At 43.7% G+C, this 23,189-nt stretch overlaps 1 protein-coding gene across 2 annotated transcripts in view; it reads left to right on the top strand.

Moving 5' to 3' along the window:
• Positions 1–23,189, top strand: part of SETBP1 (SET binding protein 1) — a 349,804-nt gene that overhangs the window by 253,036 nt on the left and 73,579 nt on the right. The gene's annotated exons all lie outside the window — the stretch shown is intronic.

Genomic DNA, 23,189 nt, shown 5'->3' on the forward strand with positions numbered 1-23,189 from the left:
CAGTAATTTACTAGGCAACTCCTCCCCTAGGTGTTGCAGGAGCTGAAAGGATTTCTCATGTTCCCTTTGCCCCAAAATAGCACAAAACCCCCAGCCAAAGGTTGGTTTTAAAGGGCTAATCATCCCTGTTTAAGGTTTGGGTGTAGTGTCTCACCTCTGTTTATCATGTGTACCCCACTCTTGTCCTTTCCCTTCCCGGGGAGTTTATAATTAGCGACGGCAGGGGCAGACAATTCATGAGGAATTAGAGACATCCTCTAAGCCGCCAGATTTCAGGAAGAAATATGATTATGAGTTAGAAGCCACTTAAAGATCATCCCAAATTGCCACTAGCTTGTGAGTTGCTGTGGTAGATGTTCTCCTTGGTTAATGAAGAGACCAATTAGCAGTCATGTCCCCTCCATTTGCTCAGGTGATAAATGGCCTGCTCTTTATGTCTGCCCAAAGTGGATGTTCTCATCTGGGTTTCCCGTTTCTCATCATCAGGCTTTGTTGAAGGTGTTTGGTTTTTCTGTGCAAAGCCCAAGTCAAGTCCACTTGAGAAGGAGTTGCTAGATCAAACTTCCCCATGAGAAATACTATTGCTTTCTCTTTCAGCGTGACAGAAGTGACTCAGGACCAAAACTAGCCATGGGCAAAGGGTATTCTTTTTTTCCTTTTGCTTTCTTTCTTTCTTTTCTTTTTACTGTTATTTTCTTGACTTGTTTAGCTAGAAAAATGACAATGGTGTGTTATTGCTGAGAACCTACAAGCAAGAACCCTAACATAACAGACTCGAGGAACAAGCTCTCAAAAGCTTAAAGTAGCTACTGTTGCTCACTAGGTTTCTCAGCAGTCTTCCCGGGATGTTTTTTGTGGTTGGACCATATTTCCGGGTGCTGGTTGAAATTTCTCAGTCACCCTGTGTGTCTCTGAGAGTGCCTTCTCTAGCTGTACAGTATTCCTTGTGTTTGCATTCACACGGTGGCCATACTTTATTTAAAATGCTTCCTCCCCGCCCCCTGCCTTATTTGTTTTTCATCAAATACGTAGGCATCGTGACCATATCATGAAAGAAAGCTGGACTCAGCCTAAGCTTCAGGCACTGGTTCCAGCTTTGTTATGAATCCCCGTATGCCCTTAAGTTGGCATTTCACTCCTTGTGGGCACTGCCTGACAATCTGTAACTCAAGGGGTTAGGCCACCCCTCTTTCATACAATATGTTTTAGTTCTTAAAGCCATTCTACATACCCCTTCATAACACCCTTCTTGCAGTTTTAGAATAGAGGTGTTTGCATTCTAATTTTATAAACCAGGACACTGAGGCTCAGAGGTAAGGTGGCCTGGCCAGGTTCAGAAAACTGTCACTTTTGATTCTAAGCCCAGGGGTTTGTACCCTGCGCTGCAGCTCAATACCATGTCACTCATCTAGTTCAGGCCAAGTCGGGAACACAGGTCCTCTCCCCAGCACATTGCTTCCACATTCCACGACCATCCTTTCTCTCAGACCCCCATCCATCCTCTGTTTACGTGCCTTCCCCTAAGACATCTGTGCAGCTATCGTATGATGGTTGCAGAAGAGAATGATTAAGACAAGAAGACATCCCTTTATTCAACCCCCAAAGATTGAAGGATTCCTTATGGCCTCACCTTTCCAAATATCAGCCTGGAAACCCTACATGGACAGAGCTCCCACCTCTGTCCATACTGAAATCCAGTTCTCTGAGTTATTGTGGTCACTGCCTCGTGCCCATCTCTGTGTTATATGATTTTATCTTTCCTCAGCATTTTAATGAATCACAATTCTTGGTGGCTTCTGTGTCCATATGAGTTATGCCTGTTGTACCTACACATATTGTTGAATACCTTAACTGGCACAGGTCGGATTCCCTATCATTTCTCTTCCTTCCAACCTTGGCCTCTCCTTGCCTGTATGCCAAGTGCCCCCTCTATTTCCAGACCCCTGAAGCATCTGTGGAAACATGTCTTTGGTGACACTAGGAGCCTAATGTCAGAGTTTGTCAAGATTCCCTGAAGAGTGTTCACCTCAATGTAACACACTCCAAACAGTGCCAGTTGTCACTGAAAGATGTGAGGCAGGTGGGATGAGACTCAGGTTCCCCGAGGCATTCAGATCTCTCAGAGACTCTATCTGGGTCAAGGCGCTATTTGGCTGGAGGATACTGGTCATGAATGGAAATATACATCTGCCCCTCCCACCACTTCTCTTTCCCTCCAGTTTTTCCTTCTCTATTCTAGATTCATTTTGGTAGCATCTCAAGGACCTATTTCACATGAGCTCGTCTTCTCTAAATACATATGACATGAGTGTAGATGTCATCCTTTAGCCTATTGAGGACCAGATTTAGGAGCCGCATCAAAAGAGGACTCGGAGCACTCTCTGTGATCAGAACTGATGAAAGGCACCACATAAATGTCAGTCATTACCGTTATGGAGAAAGGACATAGAGACCCCATTTTGCAGTAGCAACAGTTGCACACTGCATTTTCTCTTTCGTACTTGGAATGTCATTCATTCTCCATCCCCCTGCCCCAGCAGATGGATGCTTCGTCCTGTTAGCCCCCTTACAGCACACCTAGAGCTCAGAAGTCACACAGACTCCTTATTTTGTTTCTGTATTTTACTCCTTCTCCTCTTTTGGTTTTAGAAAACAGTGGCTCTTGTGACCTGTTTTCTAAATGTATACCATCTGCTAAATCTCCATTTATAAAAATGTTTGCCTGGGGCCAAATAATGGATCCATAAGGGGAAGACAAAACCCACAGACTTTCAGAGTCGAAAGAAGCCTTATCAGCCCTCATTTGCACCTCTCTCCCACCAGGCATCACTATCTTGCATATGCGGACATGTAGCAGATTCCCAGAAGAGCAAACCTGTCCAATATTGACAATACATAGTCAGAATGTGCTCTGAAATCCAAGCTATTGTAAGGCGGTGGAAGCGGTCTCTGGTATGAGTGATGCTTTTTCTGTTGAGACCACTTGGAAACAATCTTTGCACGCTTTGACCTCAGTTTATGTCAGGAACTTAAGACGTCTTGACCGCTGCTGTCCAGGCTCCCTCCAGATGTTGGGCAAGCAGTGAGAAGAGTTCATTTAGGTATATTACCTCTTAGTGCTATGTCATTGTTATTCAGGTAGCCACCCTGAGTCCCCCGATGTCAAGTATTTTCCTCGTGGTGAACGGATGCTGAGAACTAATCCTAGGCTCACCTCCCAGACATCAGAATCCTGCCACAAGGTAGCTGGATTCCCTTGAGCCTGGCTGACTCCACTTCTCCTTGTGGCTTCTGTCTTGCCCTTTGCCAGCTCCTCTTATCAGCAATGTGGGCCATTTGGGGAAGCCGCCTCTGTTGTCACTCACCAGCAGGAAATGAATGCCCAAGCCAAAAATAATACAAAACCTCCTCCAAGCAATCATCCAGATGAGGGAATTAACCACACGGATGAAATGCCATGAAAACTATACAAAAGAAACATGTGTGAGGACAGTCTTCTAAAAATGGAATAGAGGGAATAAGAGGACTCATGGGAGGAGAAAGTTAAGACCAGGAAAAAAGAAAGGGTAAAAACGGAAAGCTGATGAAGTGTAGACTGTTTAACATTAATCCAAGTAGAATTGTAGGCCATCCTGTGGGAGGAAATGAAAGGTTAATTAGCCAATGGCTGCTGTGTGGTTCAGTGGGATTATGGGTGCCTGCCCGAGTCTTGTTTCCTGCAGTAACAAGCTGAAAGACCTCATCTTTTTGACTCTCACTGTTCTCAAGTGAGATTATGACTATAAAGGTTCCAACCAGACCTGACAGTCCAGGAGTCTAAAAGTCTCTGAGTTATAAAAACGAATTTGAATACAAATACACACACACACACACACACACACACACACACACACACACATTCAGATGGGGCAGGTAGGAAGAAAATGCCCAAGTTATTGGCCATGTTGGCTAACTAATTAGCTGTTTAATGACGTTTCAGAACACATCCCTCTGGTCCATGTATTCACCTGTGTGATTCAGTCCATTTATTTTGGTCTCCAGCCACTTCACTTAGCCATTTGATCTCATCTTTCAAAAAACCGTCCCATACTTGACTCCCACCAACAAATGAGCTCGCTCCTTGTGTGGGCTGAAGCCAGTCATCATCTTAGAAACAAACAGGTCAGAGCCCTAAAATGACCGGCTGTATGGGCACAGCTAGAACAAGCTTGCATTTATACTTAGAAGTAAAAGATCCTTAATGTAGTATAAACACCTTATTTTGCTGGTTAACTTACTGAGGCTTAAGAAGGCAAGTGACTCATTCAGAGATACATGTCTAACTGATAGAAGAGCTCAGACTGGGAAGACAAGAAAGCATAGCATTTGGGAGCAGGAAAGGGAAAGGAAGAGAGAGACACAATAAAAGAGAAAAAAACAGGAAGGTAAGTTGTGGGAAAGATGTTAAGCTATATGTTTTCTTTTGCTGCAAGCTATTGTAAAAGGTAAGCATCTCTTTGACAATAATTTGGTTTCCAGGCTACCTCTGGGGACCCATGTTTGGGACTGGAAACAATCTTTGTGGGCTCCAATGGAAGTCATTTTTTTTTCTTTTCCTGTCTTAACAATTGCACATACTTATTTTATTGAGCCTCCCCAGGTTCCTCCTAAGGTTTCCTTTTGGAAACCAGGAATTAATCAAATTAAATGTCGTGACCCATAACTTTCTGGCAATGAAAACAAAAAATCTTAGACTCACAGCATCTCTTTTGCTACATAGAAATAAGAAATCCAGCCATTCTGCCTTTGGAGCACGAAGTCCCTAGGCCATTTATCTTCTCACAGTTGGCAAACGTTCCCCTGTCCTGTTGGAAGTTTTTATTTATACCTCTGTGGCTTTGGAGAATTATGCAGATTCAGGTGTGGATGCAGAGAAGTCACAATTTTGACAGGCTTGGCTTTGCTACAACGTGGAGCTTTTCTTGGCTAGAGAAATCAGGAAAGCTTGCCTTCCAAAGACTGGCCCGTCACTGGGAAGAGATAAGGATGCTGCGGCCTTTGGAAGGATCCTCCAGAAAACCATCTCTGCACTCTATAAAAAAAGTGATGGGGCTGAGTACTCTCGGGGATTGTAAGCTGTGCCTGTGTAGTAGCACTTAATGCAAATTGGCCGAATTCAAGGGGAAGTGATAAAGACAAGAGAAAATTTTTAAAGTATGTATCTATACTTTACAGGAAAACTATACAAAAGAAACATGTGTGAGGACAGTCTTCTAAAAGTTTATGCAATGGCTTGGTATAGTTCTGGGGGAGGTATTCAAGGATGAGTAACTCAGTGTTTTTCCCTTCAAAGCTTACAGTCCAGAAGGTTCTCCTCTGTAACTCAGGGGAGAAAAGGAGATACAACCGATATTATATGGCAGACCATACGGCTCAACAGAAAGTCACAGGGAAAGGGCCAGGGCTGCCTACATGAGGCCGAGCCACCTCCATGTCTTCAGTGGGAGTGGGGTGGAGGGACCAGGAAATGCTTCTTTATAGTAGTTAGCATTCAGGGTGGGTCTTGAAGGGTGGGAGGAGCTTTTGGAGAGCCAAAGATGGTGGAGGGTGGGTGCAGACGCAACATAGAAAGGAAGCCATGTAGACAAAGATATCTAGGTGGAAATAAATACCCAAGAAGCATTTGGGAAAAGGTGTCTGGTTTAGTTCTTTTGAGGTTAGGTTCCGAAGTGAGGAGATCATGGCAGATAAAGCTGGAAAAGAATATTATGATCATGATTTAGAGAGTTTTCCTCCCACATTCTTGGTCTCATGCTTAATTAAGTAGGCAGTGGGAAGCCATTTTTCCACCAGGCAAAGGTCATGAAATGACCAAATTATACTTTATCTTTTTTTCTTGACCATGCCTTTTCCCTAATCTGGGTTGGGCAAAATTACTCCATTTTGTGTTCTCCATACACTATTGTAATTGCCCATTTCTTGTTTGGATTGTACTCACTAGTCTGCCCTTCCTCCCTCACTCCACCCCCTAGATTATAAACATCATAAAGGTATCATTATCTACTCAGGTTCTCCAGCAAAAAAATAATAGTGAGGAGTCATTCTTGATTCATCTGTTTCCCTCCCTAACTAAAGTCAAAGATGGTTCCAGTATGTTTGCCCCGGGCACCTGGAAGAGTGGGGACACATGAACAGAATTACAGAAATCAAAGAGAGACTCTGGTTGGTGTATGAGGAGATGAGTTGTTAAGGCAGCAGTTGGCAACATTGTACAGAGCGTAAAGCTAGAGATTTATCAAAGGAGAGAATTACAGGGAATGAAGTCAAGAGGGAGGGAGGGAGGTCCCTGTGGCCCACCCTACAGAGAGAGGCAGAGTAAGAGAGGGTCGGGGGAGATGCAGAGAAGGAGCAACGGAAATCGTGGAGGAGAGCCAAGGAGTCAAGAAAGAATGAATTTAAGAAGAATATGGTGGCTGGCAGGGCCAGAAGTTGGAGGGAGTTCATAGAAGATGTGATTGCATATGAACATATTGGCAGCTGCGAGGACAACAGAAAGTTAAAGACTGTGTTCAGCACCACATGTGGTTAAGGTGTGCTGGGCTGTGGGCCAAATCCAGACAGCAAAGAGTTAAGGAGCAAGTGAGTGATGAGAAAATGGGGGCTGCAGGTGCAGAAAGCGAAACTTGGCTGTGGTTCTAGCGGTGCTCCAGCTTCTAAGGAGACTTGGCTTCTGTAGTCAGCCCTTGATAGGAAGTGACACACTCATTCTCAGCAGTTCTTAAGTCTAAGATCCCCAATTCTGGGAGCGTAAGAACAGCGCCAGAATTCTGCCTCCCCTTGAAGGGCCATGTATAGAAAAGTGTAAAGGCTACAGAATTTAAAAAGAGGCAAGAGAATTCAGGCCAGCTCCCCTTTTTGCCTCACCAACTGACAGGCACTTAGTTTTTGATCCTGGTGATGACCGTGTGAAAGCTGCTGAGCACCCCTCTCTGTCTGTAGTGCCCTGGGTGCAGTCCGTGCTGATGTGAGTGTTTGGAGGAACAGCCCGGGTTATCACAAGTCCTAGTAAACGGATCGTTTATTGAGTGTTTTCTAGGTGCAAGGCCATGTAGACCAAAACCCAATTGTTGGTCTTTCAGAGGTCTTTACTGGTGATTCATAAAGAACTTAGCATTCTCAAGATTGACTGAGAGCTCTTCAGTTACGTAACAGAACTCTGTTCCAGAGACAACTAGAGAGGCTAGAAGAAAAGGAAAAGCAGGAGAGGGCTCCTGACCTCAAGTTCCTTATACTATACCGGAAAGAGAATATGTTAGCATAACACAAAACAGCCAGAGAGTAAGTGCAGACCAAGTTTAATCCATGCTAACTCGTGGCCAGCAAGCAATGCAAGCCAGAAGGATCCAGGATCAGAAAAGATAATACTGTTCTAAAGGCAAAATCCTGGAACTAAACCACAGATAGTTGAGTGTGTAGTGAGTAAGTGTGGTGGGTGATGGGTGCAGATGGGCCTATGCAGACGTATAGGAAGGCACCTGGCTAGATAGAAGGGAGCGGTTGAGTGGGGATGGATTTTCTAGAGGTGTAGCCGCCACAGAGGGGATGAGGGCTGCACCCCAGAGAAGGGAGGACACATTGATGCTAAAGGGTGCTGGGAGTCGAGAGCATAGAGCCTGGTGTTAGGTGCTGGCTGAAATGATGAAGTGTCAGAAAACATGCCTGTCCTCCAAGACCTTGTAAAGCTATCAGGAGACAAGAAATTATACATAGATAAAAAGCAATTAGAGAGAATAATGAGAGTCTACACACTAATGACTAAAAACAAAATCCTATTCTACAGGAAAAAGGACCCATAAAATAAATTTCAGGGTAATAAATCGCATGTTGTAAAAACACGTTGGTAGTATTGGTGTTTGCCTAATTACAGAAGGTATCAGAACCAGTTGAATAAAAAGGGAGGCATTAAGAGAAACTGATCGCAATCACCAGAGGAGAATGAGCAGGTGAAGCCCCCAAGAACTGCCTTGGCTGTGGGCTTGCACCCTCCAGTGGAGGGGCTGGGAGATTGGGGAGGAGATGGGCTCCCCTGGTTGATGGAGGATCTGAGGACAGAGAGACATAAAAAGCTTTCCCCGAGGCTACATCCCGGGTGTCCCTTACGTCTGAACAGGGCGCTGTGCTTTTCAAAGCACTTTTCCTTATTTTCTTTTGATCTTCAAATCCACTGATGTTTGCTGATAGGTGTTGCTCTCTGTGCTTGATTGGCAAGGAGATCAAAACCCCAGAGGGTTAACATCTTTGTCCAAAGTCAATGAACCAGCTTTGCACAGAGAAGGTGCAGGAGCCCAGGTTTTCCGACTTTGCTCAGCACCTTGTTTCCTACTAGATGTCTGAAGTCTCTGACAAGGTCAAGAGGATGACTCGGCTACTGCATTATCCCTGAAGGACCTTTGCCAGTGGGTTAAATAGTGGAGCCCAGAATAAGGCACTAGCTAATTGACCATTTGGTCTTTGCTAAATTTCGTTTTCATATTTAAAAGGGAAGTCTCTAGAGCCAGGGTCAGCCAAGCCCAGGGTAGAGGCTGGTTCTATGTGGACCTTCCTCTCGCCTTGGGAACAGAGACCCCGTGTGAAGCATGGATATCCTGAAAATCACAAAGGAGACACACAGGAAGAACAAGAATATTCGTATTCACTGCATCACAAAACCCTAAAACTAATATTTAAAACCTTGCTATTTTTTAAAGAAAATTTTACACGATTTGAAGGATTTTACATACCTACTAGTAAACACACAAACCCTTGTCCGTTGAGAGTGCTATAAGCTAAAAAATAACAATGGAATGGGGCATTAAAGAATCTATAGGTCTGGTGCCTCATCTCAAAAGTTTGGTAAATTGTTGAAGAGACTTCTTCTTCTTTTGAACGCCCAGGAATCGGGATGTGGGCTGAAAGGACTAAGGTTCCAGACCAGTTTCTCCCGTCTTATACCTCAAGTAAGACCAGTAGGACAGAGAGGTTTCTCTTCTAGGATATGGTTTCTGTACTGTTAGTTACATGTATTTACTTAATTTATTAATTCTAATTATGCACTTAAAAAGTATCACCTACTAATCAAGTGCCTAATGTGTATAAGACACAGTACCAGACAACGTTAGAGCTATGAATATGTGAGGGACACTTGTCACTCTTCACTAGAAGAGGCACGGTCCTAAAATTCTGTGTCAGGACATCTCCTACAAAAGAGCAAACCCCTTTTACTCTAGGTATTATTTTTCCACTTGAGGCTCTAACAATAATAAAAATGGATTTCCCAACCATAGCACGGGACATATTATTATTTGAAAATACAAAAACATTGTATTTTTTTTGTCATCTAAAAAATGCCTATTAGTGAACAAAGTTTGGATAATTTAGAAAAACCTGTGTAAGAAAAAAAAATAAAGCCACCTTACAATCCCACTAAATGGCCATTGTGATCATGTGAAAGCACAGGTGCCCACTGATGGTAACTGTTGGCTCTGTTTCTTTCCTATCTGCCCTCCCACACCCGCTCCCCAGGAGAAGCTAGAGAAGGCCAGCCCGTGCTCCCCTCCGCCACGGATCCTTCTCTCTCTTCTCTCTCTGCTCCCCACCACCACTTTGGTTGCCTGGTCTCTTCGGTTTTCTCTCAAGTACCTTCCCAGAATTGACCCCCATACCCTTTCCTTCTACATTTTGTGCCATTGCCCAGACAGGGGAATATATCCTTGAAATAAACACAGCAGCATTTGGGGATGAAAACCATCCAGATTTCCAGACTGTCCTCTTTAAGATCTCCACAAGAATTGAAGTGCCAGGATAGCAACCAGGAAGGAGACAAATTAGTCACGGCCAGAGATGATTGCCAGAAATTTTCTCCAAGAGTTGCTGAGTGTTGAGTGTTCTCTTCAGATCAGAATCTGACAAGGGAGGACGCAATACGTTTTCCGAAGCCTGAGAACCACATCTCCACCCTGCAGTGGAAAGTACAACCATCCAGTCTCTGTTACAAATAGCACTCCCATTTCACACGCACACACTCGCATGTTCACACACAGTCACTCAGAACAAGTCAAGTTGTGGTTGCTCTGATTGGTCAGAATTGCTGTCAGTCATACCAAGAACATTTAAAGGAAGGAGCCAGGTATTAATTTTAGGTTTGTGACATAATGGATTGTTGCCTTGTACTTGCTTATTTTCTTCCTTGTGTATCTATAGGTATTTCTAAGGTGAGGTGATAAAGCCAATAGTTCTTATTTCAAAAAATAGCTCTCTTGTTTGTTTTTTCTCGCATTCCTCCTCAACCAGGAAGTTTATAGCCACGTATGCCTGCACTGTGCATTTGCACAGGGCACTAGGCAAATAGAAGACAAGAACTTCCAGGAGATTTCTTAAGTCTTCATGGATGCTGCAAATAACACATTATCAAATACAATAGCTTAAATAGCCTTTCTCATTGAATTTTTCTCCATTAGTTTTCTAGTTCCCATTGATATTAATTAGGTTATTGAAAAATCTGTCTGACTGGTCTGTCTTGGAGAGGAGAATCTCATTCCTGGGTGTCATCTTCTGATACTGGCAAGGGTTGTGAGTAATGTTCCCATCCACTGAGTCCCCCAAAACAGCATGGCCGCTCCATCTGTATGAAGCAGTCATTCAGACCCCAGAAATGCTCCATTCGTGTGGGCTGATCTTCTTGGTCCAGGGCTATGTTTCTGCATTTCTTCACTAAAAGTAGTGATCCTTTTAGCTATCATCAACCCAGAGCGAAACTCTATTATTACATCCATGTCCCCCTTATGGCTCTAACTAAACAGATACATTAATTATTAAAGTGGAAAAAGAAGAATAGTTTTTCATGGAACACCTAGAAAGGCAGCCACAGGTAAATGAATAATTGATGCCAGGGGTAGAAATATCAATTCCTGTTGCATCAAGTCCAAACATTATCTGACTTAAAAGGCCCTCCATTATCTTCCCTCCCAGACTCACCTTGTTTCCTGATCATTTTCAGCTTATTCCCGTGCTGTGAGTTCTGCTAGATCTCCTCCTCATTCTACAGAAAACGCCACAATTAACCCTCATCTGACCCTCTAGTCCCCACGCTGCCGCCTTCACACAGAACATCCTCTTCTTTCCCATCTGGCTTCCAAATCTTACCTACTTACTTTCTTTACCATCCTGGCATCTCCTGCCTGTCTGCTATGACTCAGATAGCCTCGCTTTCAATTCAGCGGTTATTTATGCATGGCCTGTATTGTTTACTCTTATTTTAGGTAACAATTCTCAGATAAAATTTGAGTTGTGTGGGGGAGGGGGGGCAGGTTGTCAGGATCATATCATCCTCTTTTTGTAGTTTATATGACATTAAGGTGGTGCTGAGCACGGCTCTTACTGAGGGACTGATTGATTAGGCTGACCCTCGCAGACCACCAGGGGTTCCTGGCACGTGCTTTGAGAAGCACTAGCTTAAGAATAAATTCAGCAACTTCTAAGGCAGCCTAGTAGGCAACAAAAAAGATCTGTAGTTAAAGTCTCTTAGATGTGGATACTAAATCCCCCACTTACTAGTTGTGTGACCTTGGGCAACTTAGCCTCTTTGATCTTCTATTCCTCATCTGAAAAATGAGGCTATTAATACTTACCTGGCGGAGTTTTATGAGAGCCAAATAAAAGTAGAATATACACAAGAGCATCCAGCACACTGCTTAGCACATAGTCGTTAATAATGTTCATTTCCTTTCACTTCCACTATGGATAATATATTCAAGCACAAAAAACACAAAACAGCAGACTGCTATAGAAATCTCCTTGAAGCAGCAGGCTTTCCTTCCTAATTACACTCTTACTGGGGTGAAGTTAAATCCTTCGCTGAACACACATACACACACGGAGAAGCAGGCCTCACTGGGACCACAACTGTATTTGATGACAACGGTAAGGTGTCAGGATTATACAGTGACCGTGGGTAAGTAACCGGAAATACGCGTTGTACCCAAAAATAACCAAAAGTCACTGCGTAGACATCACCTGCAGGACTGCAGGACGTGGACGGTCTCCTGAAAGAGGTGGTGGTTTCAATCCCCAGGCATTTGTTCTGTCCCGGGGAGTTTGTTAGCTCTATTCAGTAGCACCTGTTGTAGACCAGCCTATCTACTGACGCCAGCCATAAAAATGCAGTGTGATAAGAGAAATCATCAAATTTATATTTACTTTCTATTGCTGCTATAAAACTTTATCACGAATCTAACAGGTTGAAAGAACACAAAGATATTACCTCATCGTTTTTGTATGTCAGAGGACCAGGGGGCTCGACTGGGTCCTCTGCTTAGGGTCTCAGGGTGCTAAAACCAAGGTATGGGCCGGGCTGTGTTCCTTCCTGGGGCTTCTGGAGAAAGATCTACTTCCAAGCCAATTCACATTGCTGACCCGTTCAGCTCCCTGCACTGTTAGCACTGAGATCCCTGCTGGCTATTAGCCAGGGGCTGGTCTTTGCTTCTACAGGTTACCTGCATTTCTTTTCCTGTTTTCCATGTGACCCCTCGCAGAGGTCAGATCTCTCTGACTTCCCCTTTCCCCTCACCTCTCCGACTCCTAGACACTCATCTCCCCACTCCCTACCCTTGTATTCCAGCACCTGGGACTTCCTGATATTTCCCGAGTATGGATACACCCGCTTCCCTACCTGCTGATGTTTGCGCATGCTCTTTCTCCCAGAGTGCCCTTTGGAAGGAAAGATGCTAACATTCTCCTCATGACTAACTATCTATTTCTTTGTAAGTTTCTCCATGTATTATGGTAGATAAAGGTCTACCTCATGGAAAATTTTGAAAATGCAGTACAAAAAAAAGTCAGTTATGGAACCACAAATTGCTAATGTGGAAGGTAAAGAACTCAGAAGAGGGATAGTTCATTTTTAGGCTGAAGTGTGTGGAATGCTTCATGGAGGTGGTACCTTACCTGGGCCTTGAATTGGTTGGATTCAGGTAAATGAGGAATAGAGAGGACCAGCTTGAGAACAAATACTAATATATATGCAGTGTTCTTTAAAAAAATATTGCATTTATTCTTGTTTTTATCCTCACCCAAGGACATGCCTATTTATTTTAGAGAGAGGGGACTAAAGGGGAAAGAGAGGAAAAAAACATTGTTGTGAAAGAGAAACATCGATCAGTTGCCTCTCGCATGTGCCTGACCAGGGACCAAACCCACAACCCAGGCATGTGCTCTGACCCGGAACTGAATCCGCGACCTTTCTTTCGGTCTATTGGATGGCACTTCCTCCAACTAAGCTATGCTGGCCAGGGCTATTCATTCTTTTATATATATATATATATATATATGTTTACAATATATAAATTTTATATTTTTGTAATTCCTGAGAAGACAAGAATAAACAAGAAAGATAGAGCTCCCATTTTCATAGAGTGTCTACAGCTTATTAATTGATGCAGGAGAAAAAATGCAAATAAAACAATAACAAAATGTAATACATTTGGGGAGAAAAAAGATTAACAGTGGGGCCTTCTTGACTTGAATGGCAAGTCCACACGGAGGACTAGGAAGGAGGTCGGCCTGGGTGGGGCGTGTCCTTATCAGACAACTTTTATGTCAAGTGATAGGTTTTGATTCATGCTCCCAGCAAGAGGGGACTCTCAGGGTCAAAGAAATGGCATGGAGGTCACTGTGCCTTCTGCAGACTGGTGTGGTGGTGATATTCCTTACCTTGATCATTTAAGTAGTTCCAGACCATCTTGCAGTTCTATTACATGTCCAGATGGCTTAGCAAACGCTCTCTTTATAAGTAGGCAGCGGTGGCTTTTCGTCCGATCCTTGCCTGAATGACTGAGTTACAGTGACTCGCTCTTGGAGAGTGCCCTGGCAAGTGGACCAGCCACCAAAACCTCTGTCTGTAGTCCAGGCGTAGCTTGCATGCTAGGAGGAGGTGGCTCGGAGCATGTAGTAAATCAAAATATTCCTCACTCATAATTTCTTTGCACGGTTCAGAATCTGTGTTTTATCCCATGTGAGAAGGAAAATTACTCCTTGCTCGCATTTCTTGCTGACATTTCTCTTTAGTGGAGGTCAGGAGGAGGTGGGGGGCTCGCTCTGAAGGCTTACTGTTCCTCATAGTGCAGCTCTGTGGCGCTTTAATGAAATACCAGCCACCAGAATTCTAGTAATCACAAAAGCATGTGCTTTCTCCTTATATCCCCTAAAATTCTTTCTCTCACACACACAAAAAAGAAAGTTCAGAAATTAAATTAGAAAGCTAAATTTGATATCTTTGCATTCTTTTGGTTTAAAAAAAAGCTACACTTTTTTCTGATTTCCCTTCAGTTAAATGTTACTCCTGAATGGGGCAAATTGTACCAGAAACCTGAAGAATCGAGGCTCTGACATGAGAGGGGGTTTGTATTCCCATGCTAATAAAAGAGAAGAAGAAGAAGAAACCCTCAGTTATGTCTAATCTTCAGGAACGCAGTGCCCTGTCCAACCCACAGACTTCTGGCAGCATCCTAACGCTACACAGAATGTTCTTTTAAGCTATTTTCCCCCTCCCAGACCTTTCCTGTGAAGTTATAAATCTCAGCATTTAGAGACTTTTATTCAAATAAAATATGGACTTCAGGTTGGGTCTTTTGGCCTCGTTTCTGCTGGCTGCACGCTAGGGAGGTGGTCCCAAGAAAAGCAGGCACACACTTGGCTGGCTGGGCCTGCGTTTGCCTTCGTTTGTGAGCTCCCACTTGTTCCTTCTGCACCCAGTGCTCACTCTGTGCAGCCGTGATTGAATAGCTCTGGGCCCAGAGGAGGAAATTTCAGCCAACCCCTGATAACATCCTCCTGCTTGTTTCGAAAAAAATAAAATTACTCTGGAGGTAACCCCACTGCCACCTTGCACTTCTTCATGTTCTGTTTGTACCTGGCCTTCGGGTTTCTGCCTCCCGTTGGGTTTTCCTGCAGCAGGCAGATCAGTGTGACCTCAGGTGGAGCTGCACCTGGAAAAATGTCAAATAATATTCACTCAAGGTCAAAAAGACTAGGTGGATGCCCTAAATCTGCTGCTGCCTTTAAGTCAAAGAATCCAAACTCTCCCCGTCTGGTTACTTAGCACACTTCAGGATGGTGACTTCTATTTCGCAGAGTACGTTCATGCATTCTCCCCTTTGATCGTCACAGCCCCATAAGCTGAGAAGTCACATCGGTTCCTCGGAGAGCAGCCAAAACATGAAAGGCACCCTCTGACTTAGAGCAATGAGCTGTCACTGGAGGGAACCGGGAAAAGATAGAGGTTAACCACAGGGGTCACACTGGGAGGCATTGGGCAGGTGATTTAAGCAACATTCATCTCTGTCTCTCAAGTCAAAATAGGGATGATAGTGTCCACCTGATAGGGTATGTTTGCTTATAAAGTTGTAACATAATGCCTGACTCATTGGAAACACCCAATAAGTATTGGTTGTTATCATTATTGTTATTATTAAGCACATACTGTGTACCCATGGTATGCCAACCTTTATGTCAGATTTTCGCATTCAGTGATTCCAGTAGGTTTTCAGTCATAGAATGTACGTGTGGTTCCAAATGCATATGATTGTCCTTAAGCAATAGGTATTAAGCATCTACCTATGTTGTGTCAAAGACTCTAATACACATATGACCCAGTTGCTGCTTTCCAGGGATTGCCATTCCGAGAAAGAGAGATGCACGTGGAGACAAGGCTTTAGGATGCCTTTGGTGCTTAGATGGTGTGTGCCCAGACTCCAGAAAGAGCCAGAAAAGGCAGCGTGGGTGACCGCATGGAGAGAGTAGATGCAAGCATCAGCAGCCATGAGAATGAAGACTGTGGAGCTGTGCCACAGCCTGTCATGTTAGGGACAGGAGGATGATGAGGGCTCTGCCCGTGGTTTGAGATGCGGGAGGTGGCAGTTGGCAGAGAAAGAGGAATGCTGCTCCACAAGGCAGAGAGGTTTGGACTGTGGAGCCTGCACTTGGGACACCACTCAAAGGTTTTAGGTTGTCAGGTGATAGAGGATGGGGTGATTGATGCTCCGAGTTGTGCCTTAGAGCAGGCTTTTCAAGCTATCTGTGGTCAAGGACTATAGGACTCCAGAACTGCAGGTGGAGGCGGGATGTCAAGAACCGGTCACCTTGCATACCGTGGTGCTTTCACTACATAAAAGGCGTTGAGGTTTTAAACTAAAGCTCAGAGAGGTTCTGTATTGAGTCCAGTCTGGTGGGCCTCCCCAGGTGACTGATGCAGCCTCATGAGCACTGCACAGGTGAGGGGATTTTATCTACCAAGGTCCAGAAAAACAAAATCCAACCAAACAGCAAATACATGGAAGAGGAGAAAAGTAGTGCCTGATCTCCTTTAAAGTCAAATAAGACTATGCCAAACTGTCACAGTCAAGAGCAAAACAAGTCCAATAGCAGACCAATTTCACCTGAATAACACAGACCTTTTATAAAATTTATTTTCTATTCAAATATAAAATATATTACATGGAGGAAAAGAGAAGCAATGAAACAGATACCTAATTAGAAATACTAAATTAGCCTGCGAGTGGCTGTCTTTAAAAACTGGATTAGCTATCTATTTGCCCTTTGGGAACATGTGTACTTTACACAGGTACTTCTTGAAATCTGATTTTTGGCCAATACCTCTTTACTGATTTCTCTGTGTGTGGCTCTGTTATCGATGCCACAAGGGACATGAAGATCAGTAAAGGGCACAGAGATACAGTTGGAAATCTTCAGATCCAAGGGAAGAAGCTCTCATCCACTCAAATATTTGGACTTCTCTGACCTCAAGAGCCCCTCCACACACACAAAAAGGCACCTCTAAGAACCCTGGACTGCAGTGTAACAAGCATTGCCTGCATCTTCAGTTCCGCTAGGTGCTGAACACTGTCAGCACCTCAACCGTGGGACTGTTCATTGACCATTGACCATAGAGATGGAGTTGGGTCTTCAGCTCTATGTTCCTGTCTGTGGATTGCCTTACACAAAAATAAATTCACTTTTAAATACCACTTTCTGTTTTTCTCATGCTAGCAATCCAGCCATTTCAGAAGTACACTAACTATCTGTTAAGTTACTAAAGTGTGAATGTGGAAGATGCTGTGTTTGAGAAGGGTTGATATCCTAAAACCAGTTCTCCATGTTATCCATGGGTGTTCTGTGAGAAAAAAAATGTAGGGGGGTTGGTTATTGAATAAGTTTATTAACTATCAAAATAAAAATATATGATTGTCTATTTCATCACTCTTAACACGCACCTATGGGCAATGTGAATCTATCCCTCAAGGAAAAGAGATTCTTCCCAACTTATCTGGCTGGACAACTCTTGTTTTCCAAATCCACCCACTAGTATGTCAAGGAATACTAACATTCTGCAGAAGTGGGTTTGGGAAATGTTCATATGGCCTAATCCCCTGAAATGGGGAATGACAGAATCAAAGCTCGGAGGGTTCCGCGCCCTGGCTAAGATTCAGTAGTGATGACTAAGCCGGGCCCCATCCACTTTCCCTTTGCCTTGAGGAAGTGCTTCTTTCAGTCCCTTCTGCCAGATGAGATGTGTGTATCCAGTCAGCAGTGAGGCAAACTTTGGGAGAGGAGTGTGCAAGCGTGTGCATGTGCATGTGCATGTTTGTGTGTATTTATACATATACACACACTAGGGCCCCACGGGGCATCGAGACCCTCTTCACACAAGTCCCAGGAAATGCTCGGAGCAGGAAGCAGGTGCGGGAACAGCGGACCCACAGTCGCAGTGGATTCAGAGGCCCCTTGTTTGCACTTCGCATTAACCTTGGGCTGTTGCAAAGGCCAAAGCTTGGCTTGCATTTGAGATCTGAAGCTCTGACATTCAAGAAGCTCCAAAGTAAATGAACCTGAGTGCGTAAATAATTAAATCACAAAGAAAAAGCCAGTATTGAAAAAAAATGTTAGTGATCTGGTGTAAACTCTAGAAAGCCAGGCAGTCGGGAAGTGTACTGGCCTCTCCCTGCCCCTGTGCCTAGTCTGGGCACCGGAACGTGTGTGGAAGAACGCGACTGAGCCACCCTGTGCTTGTGGCCCTACTAGGCTGACAGGTACAGATCCTTAGGGCCATATGCATTCAGCACAAGCGGAGAAATGATCCATCAGCCAGAGTTAGGTTTCGTGGATGTTGGGGCACTGACTTCAAACTGCTTATACTGGAACCCCAGCTCTATCACTCCCTAGCTGGGTAACTGGGTGAGTCACTTACTTCTCTGTGATCCATCCCCTGTTTATTACATCTGTGATATCTGAATAACAATATATGACATCAGAGATGTGCAGTGAGGATAAAGGAGGGAATTTATGTAAGATGCTAAAAAGAAAGCCTGGCATATAGGAAGTGGTCTAAAAGTATTTCTGTATTTATTTTGTTGTTATTCTGAGGCCCATTGCCCTTGAGCTTAAAATAAAAAATATGGCCTTGGGAATCAGATATACCTGCAACCTCAATTTATAGAGTTGAATCAACTCTGTGACTTACTAGCTCAGAGACCATAAAACCTCCCTGAGCCTCAGTTTCCTTATCTATACAATTGAGAATAAATTGTGTCTATGTTGGGACTTACCATAAGGATTTAAAAGGCAGATGTGTATAAAGAACGAGAGTTTCTGCCCTGGCTGGCGTAGCTCAGTGGATTGAGCACGGGCTGTGAACCAAAGCATCGCAGGTTCGATTCCCAGTCAGGGCACATGCCTGGGTTGCAGGCCACGGCCCCCAACAACCGCACATTGATGTGTGTCTCTCTCTCTCTCTCCCTCCCTTCCCTCTCTAAAAATAAATAAATAAATAAAATCTTTAAAAAAAAAAAGAATGAGAGTTTCTAATCTGTAGTAAATCATCAATACAGGCAGCTCTTATTATAATCTCTGAAGTTTCTCCTATCTCAGAGATCCCTTAACCTTTACTAGGAAGACAATCCCCAGGCCACTGAAAGGCTCCTTGTAATCATTGAGTGAACCAGTTCTAAAACTGTTCACGTAAGAATGTGCAAGAAAAGAAAAGAAGGTTGTTGATATGTTCTTTCTGATCCCAGGTAGAGAGAGCCTATGGAAATCTTTTGGTCATGTTCTGGTCTATTTTTGATAAATATAACAAAAGAAATAGAGGAAGTCTGTGTGCACAACTGATATTCTGTGGAAAGAGAAAGGGGGAAAAAGGAGCAAAGGCAGGGAAGGCAGATAAGCTTAATCTAAGTTTGATTATAAACCCTGGCCAATGTTCAATCAAGAATTAGCACCAGCCAGAAAAACGGGCTGCTGCTGGCAGATGCCCCGGATCGTCCTGTAGAATAAGGGACCGCGAGTGGGGAAACACTGCTTGATAAATGAATTGGATTGTAGTAAAATGCCACCTTCCAGGCACTAGCCTTTGAATTACTCTGATATGTTGATATAATCCAGATCCTGGTGTTGTCTGGACATTGACTTTTTAACCTTAATTGTCTCCTGATTTATTAGTAGATCACTGTGCTTTTCATGTTTCTCTGGTAGACGTTGAAATCTTGCTTCCCTGAAAGATCCTGTAATGTGGGGCAGATCTTAGGGCAGCCAGGCTCAGTTCACCAAGACCAGTCCGGCCTGTAAACGCTAGTGTCCCTGAAACTTTAGCCCACTGCCTGCCCAGCTAGGAGACTGTCCCAGAAAGCTGCTCATTGGCACTGCAGATAACAATTGTTGGTGAATTGCTGAAATCTTCCCCAGGGTCCAGAGGAACAGTCTTCAAGTACCCACAAGTTCAGGGGCATGGTACACCTTTCAGCTTGAGGGCCAGATGCTCTTCCTGTTCTGGAGTCTGGGATTAAGTACACAGCATCATAAAATGTTCCATATTCCTAAAACAGATCCCTCCTCCCACCATAGCCAGGGCTGCTCCAAGCCCTCCAGCCAATACCAGTTTGGAAAAAGCAAGGAGGAAAAGAGCTCCATTATTCCACTCCTTGCAAAGGAAACTGACAGTCACAATTGATGACATAAAGCACTGAGACAGGCTCATATTTTAAGAGTGTCAATACAAACTTCACCCTGCGAAAGTCCCGATTTCAACAGGCATCACACCACATTTATTGCAAGTCAGCTTCTCTTCTGTTCCCGCTGCAGGGGGGACAAGCAAGAAGCCAAAAGCTGGAATTTGTAATAAGGTGTCTGCCTCTGATGAGTAAACAGTGTCATTTTATCTTACATCTTGTAGTGGTAATAATTAGGAAGCCCCCAAATGCCAGAGCCCCAAAGCGTGAGCATGAGAATTCTCATCCTAATAGCATAATACCATTCAGCATTTACACTCCTTTGCTGTGATCTTTACAATGTGGTAGGCGGAGGCTGAATATAAATAGCCCCATTTAACAGATGAAGAGAAAAAATTTCAAAGGAGGACTATTACGGAATGTCAAAATAGAAAGCTGTCTTGCTGTCATTCTTAAAGTGGACGACACCAAGCGTAGTGAATGTTTGTGGGTGGGTGTGGAGATGCACGTTTAAGCCAGCCTGGCTCAGGCCCGTTCACACTGGCCAGACGTGGCTGTCCACAACCACACTCAGTGAAAATTAGAGCGGTCTCCTTCCATGTGTTTAAAGCCCCAGGATGAGCTGCTGCTTGATGTTATCCATAAAATGTCTTTAATTATCCCAGATCTCCTGATAATAGGCTCTATTACCCCAATTTTTCCAGTTTTACTGAGATATAATTGACATGTAACTTTGTATAAATTTAAGGGGTACACATAATGATTTTATATCTGCATATATTATAAAAAGATTAGCACAAGTTAACATCCATCATCTCCCATAGTTACAACTTTTTTCTTATGATGAGAACTTTGAAGATCTACTCTCTTAGCAACTTTCGGATATGGTCTTGTTAACTATAGTCAGCATGCTATGTGCCACGTATTCCAGAGCAATTGCAATCTTAAGAACACTGAGCCTCAAGAAATGAGTCGCTTGTCTAAGATTATGTATGTAAGTGTCTGAACCTGAACTTGACCCAACTCTATCTGACTTCAGAGTTGGTGCTTCTTCTCCACTAAGGTGCTGATTCGAACAACACATTCATTCTACAGTCTTTGACTGGCGTGCCTGTGGGGTGCCCTCAGGTGGGCTTTTCCTCTCAGCCTTGGTGTCTGGTCTGGAAGCTGACCACAGAGCAGGGCCGGGCTCCCATTGGGTGAATGCTACCTTAACCACTGTGTAAAATGTCTCACACGGACACGCCTGTCCTTAACAGAACCCATGCAAATCTGAGTCTGCTTGCCATTGCAATCCAAAAGGTCAACTCCAGTCTTTTTTTTTTTTTTTTTTGCTTGAAACTGTGTTCCTGGAAACTGCCTATTTTTAACTTTATCCCTAAGCCTTTCATATTTGTTTGGCTCTTTGTTCTAGGGTGACTTCAAAGGAGTTGCTTTACTTCAATCAAATTCAGTGCACTATTGGTAGTGTCCATTAGAAGCTGGAGTCAGCTTGTGGCTAAGTCCACAATCTTGAAACAAAATGGTAGTCAGTGAACATTTCTGAATAGAATTATTGTCCGTAGCTTCCATGGTGATAATGTTTTGTCCATGGAGAGTATCACAAAGCTGTGTGATTCCACTACGTACAGTGGGCTGATACTTGTTTGTGTTGAACAAGTCTGATATTTTGAGCGATAGTAACAGAGCTGTTGGTTTTGCTGTAAGGGTTTGGGTCCTTAGTGTTCCAAACCCTAAGTGCCAGCAAATGATCAACACTGATACAAAAATCACAAATGGCTGTCTTCTGGAGAGACTTCTTGAGACACAAAACATAGTTCAGGTTCAAGAAAACCCACTTGATGTGATTTAACATTCCTTATTTTTCCCTAACACCATTCTGTACCTGTATTGGCTGGCAGGGAGGAAATATGTGACGGTCTTGATTCTCCCTTCATGCACTTCATTTGATGGCTTTCTAAAACAGGAGTTCCTCTGGTTACTAAATTCATATTTCGGAAAACCTCTGTAGATGTTCATTTGGAGGTAAGAACTTCTGAGTCCGTCTACTGAGCAGATGCTGGTCCACTGGCACTGGGTGCTGGCGCTGTGAGAACTGTGCTTAGAGCAATGGCCCAGAGACGTTATGTTTTACTCTCACAGAGTTCATATCTGGCCTCGGTGGACCCAGGCAGTAGCAAGGCGGTAAGCCTATAATATAATCTCAGACGTCAGTAAATGCTGAGAAGGGAGTAAAGTAGGTTTAGAGGATGTAGAGTGTAGAGTCTAAAATATAGAATATAGACTGGGTGTATTTTAATACAAATATCAGGACATGCATTTTATAAACTGCTAAAATAAAAGATTCAGCAAAGAGTAGTTGCGTAGTAAACTGTTTGGGGGGCTCAGCATTATTGAATTAAACTATTATAAACTATGGTTTAGTAAAGTTGAAATGAGGAAGTGTTACTACAATATGTATTAAAAGAGTCAATTTCATGGGTCATAGATTCTCAAAGTAAGAGGGACCTGAGAGGTCACCCAGCCCCTAATAACCTTTCTGATTTGCAGATACCTTCTGCCACATTCCTCTGTTAAGAAAAAAAAATATGTAGTCTCCAGAAACTCTTCACTATATGAGAAAACCAAACCCACTTCTGAACATCCCCGAGCCTCCCTGGTCTCTCATCTTCTCTGCCAAGCAGGAGTCTAGGGAGAAACCCTCCTAAACAAAGGTTAATCCTTTCTCCCAAGCTTGGAGCCTGTTTTTCCTGTATGAATGCAGAGGAGCTTCCAGCAGGAAGACAAGCAGTCCACACTCCTGTTGGCTGCTTAAGAAACAACTTCTTTATCTCTAGATGAAAGTTATGTTTTTGTGGAGCAGGTAGGAAAGCTACAAAGCATGCTTCTAGGGAAAAAGCAAGAACCCTGTATGTGAAAGCAGGAAACACTGGTTTTCTAGGCCTGCTGTGTTCTCCCTGTGCCTTGTTTATTCACCTATGAAATAAGAGGGTTGTGCTAGATGAGTGGGTCTCCAAGTGGGGTCCCCAGACCTAGAGCATGAGCCTCACTTAAGAATGTGTTTGAAAGGCATTGTCTCAGGCCTCATTCCAAACGTACTGAATCAGAACTTCTAGGGCTAGGACCAGAGACCTGTGTTTCTACCAGCCCCCCAGATTCTGGAACACACCCAGAGTT

Source organism: Phyllostomus hastatus, unplaced genomic scaffold (genome assembly GCF_019186645.2).
Source record: "Phyllostomus hastatus isolate PE091 unplaced genomic scaffold, TTU_PhHast_1.1 phas_contig_80, whole genome shotgun sequence".
Taxonomy (NCBI): Eukaryota; Metazoa; Chordata; class Mammalia; order Chiroptera; family Phyllostomidae; genus Phyllostomus; species Phyllostomus hastatus.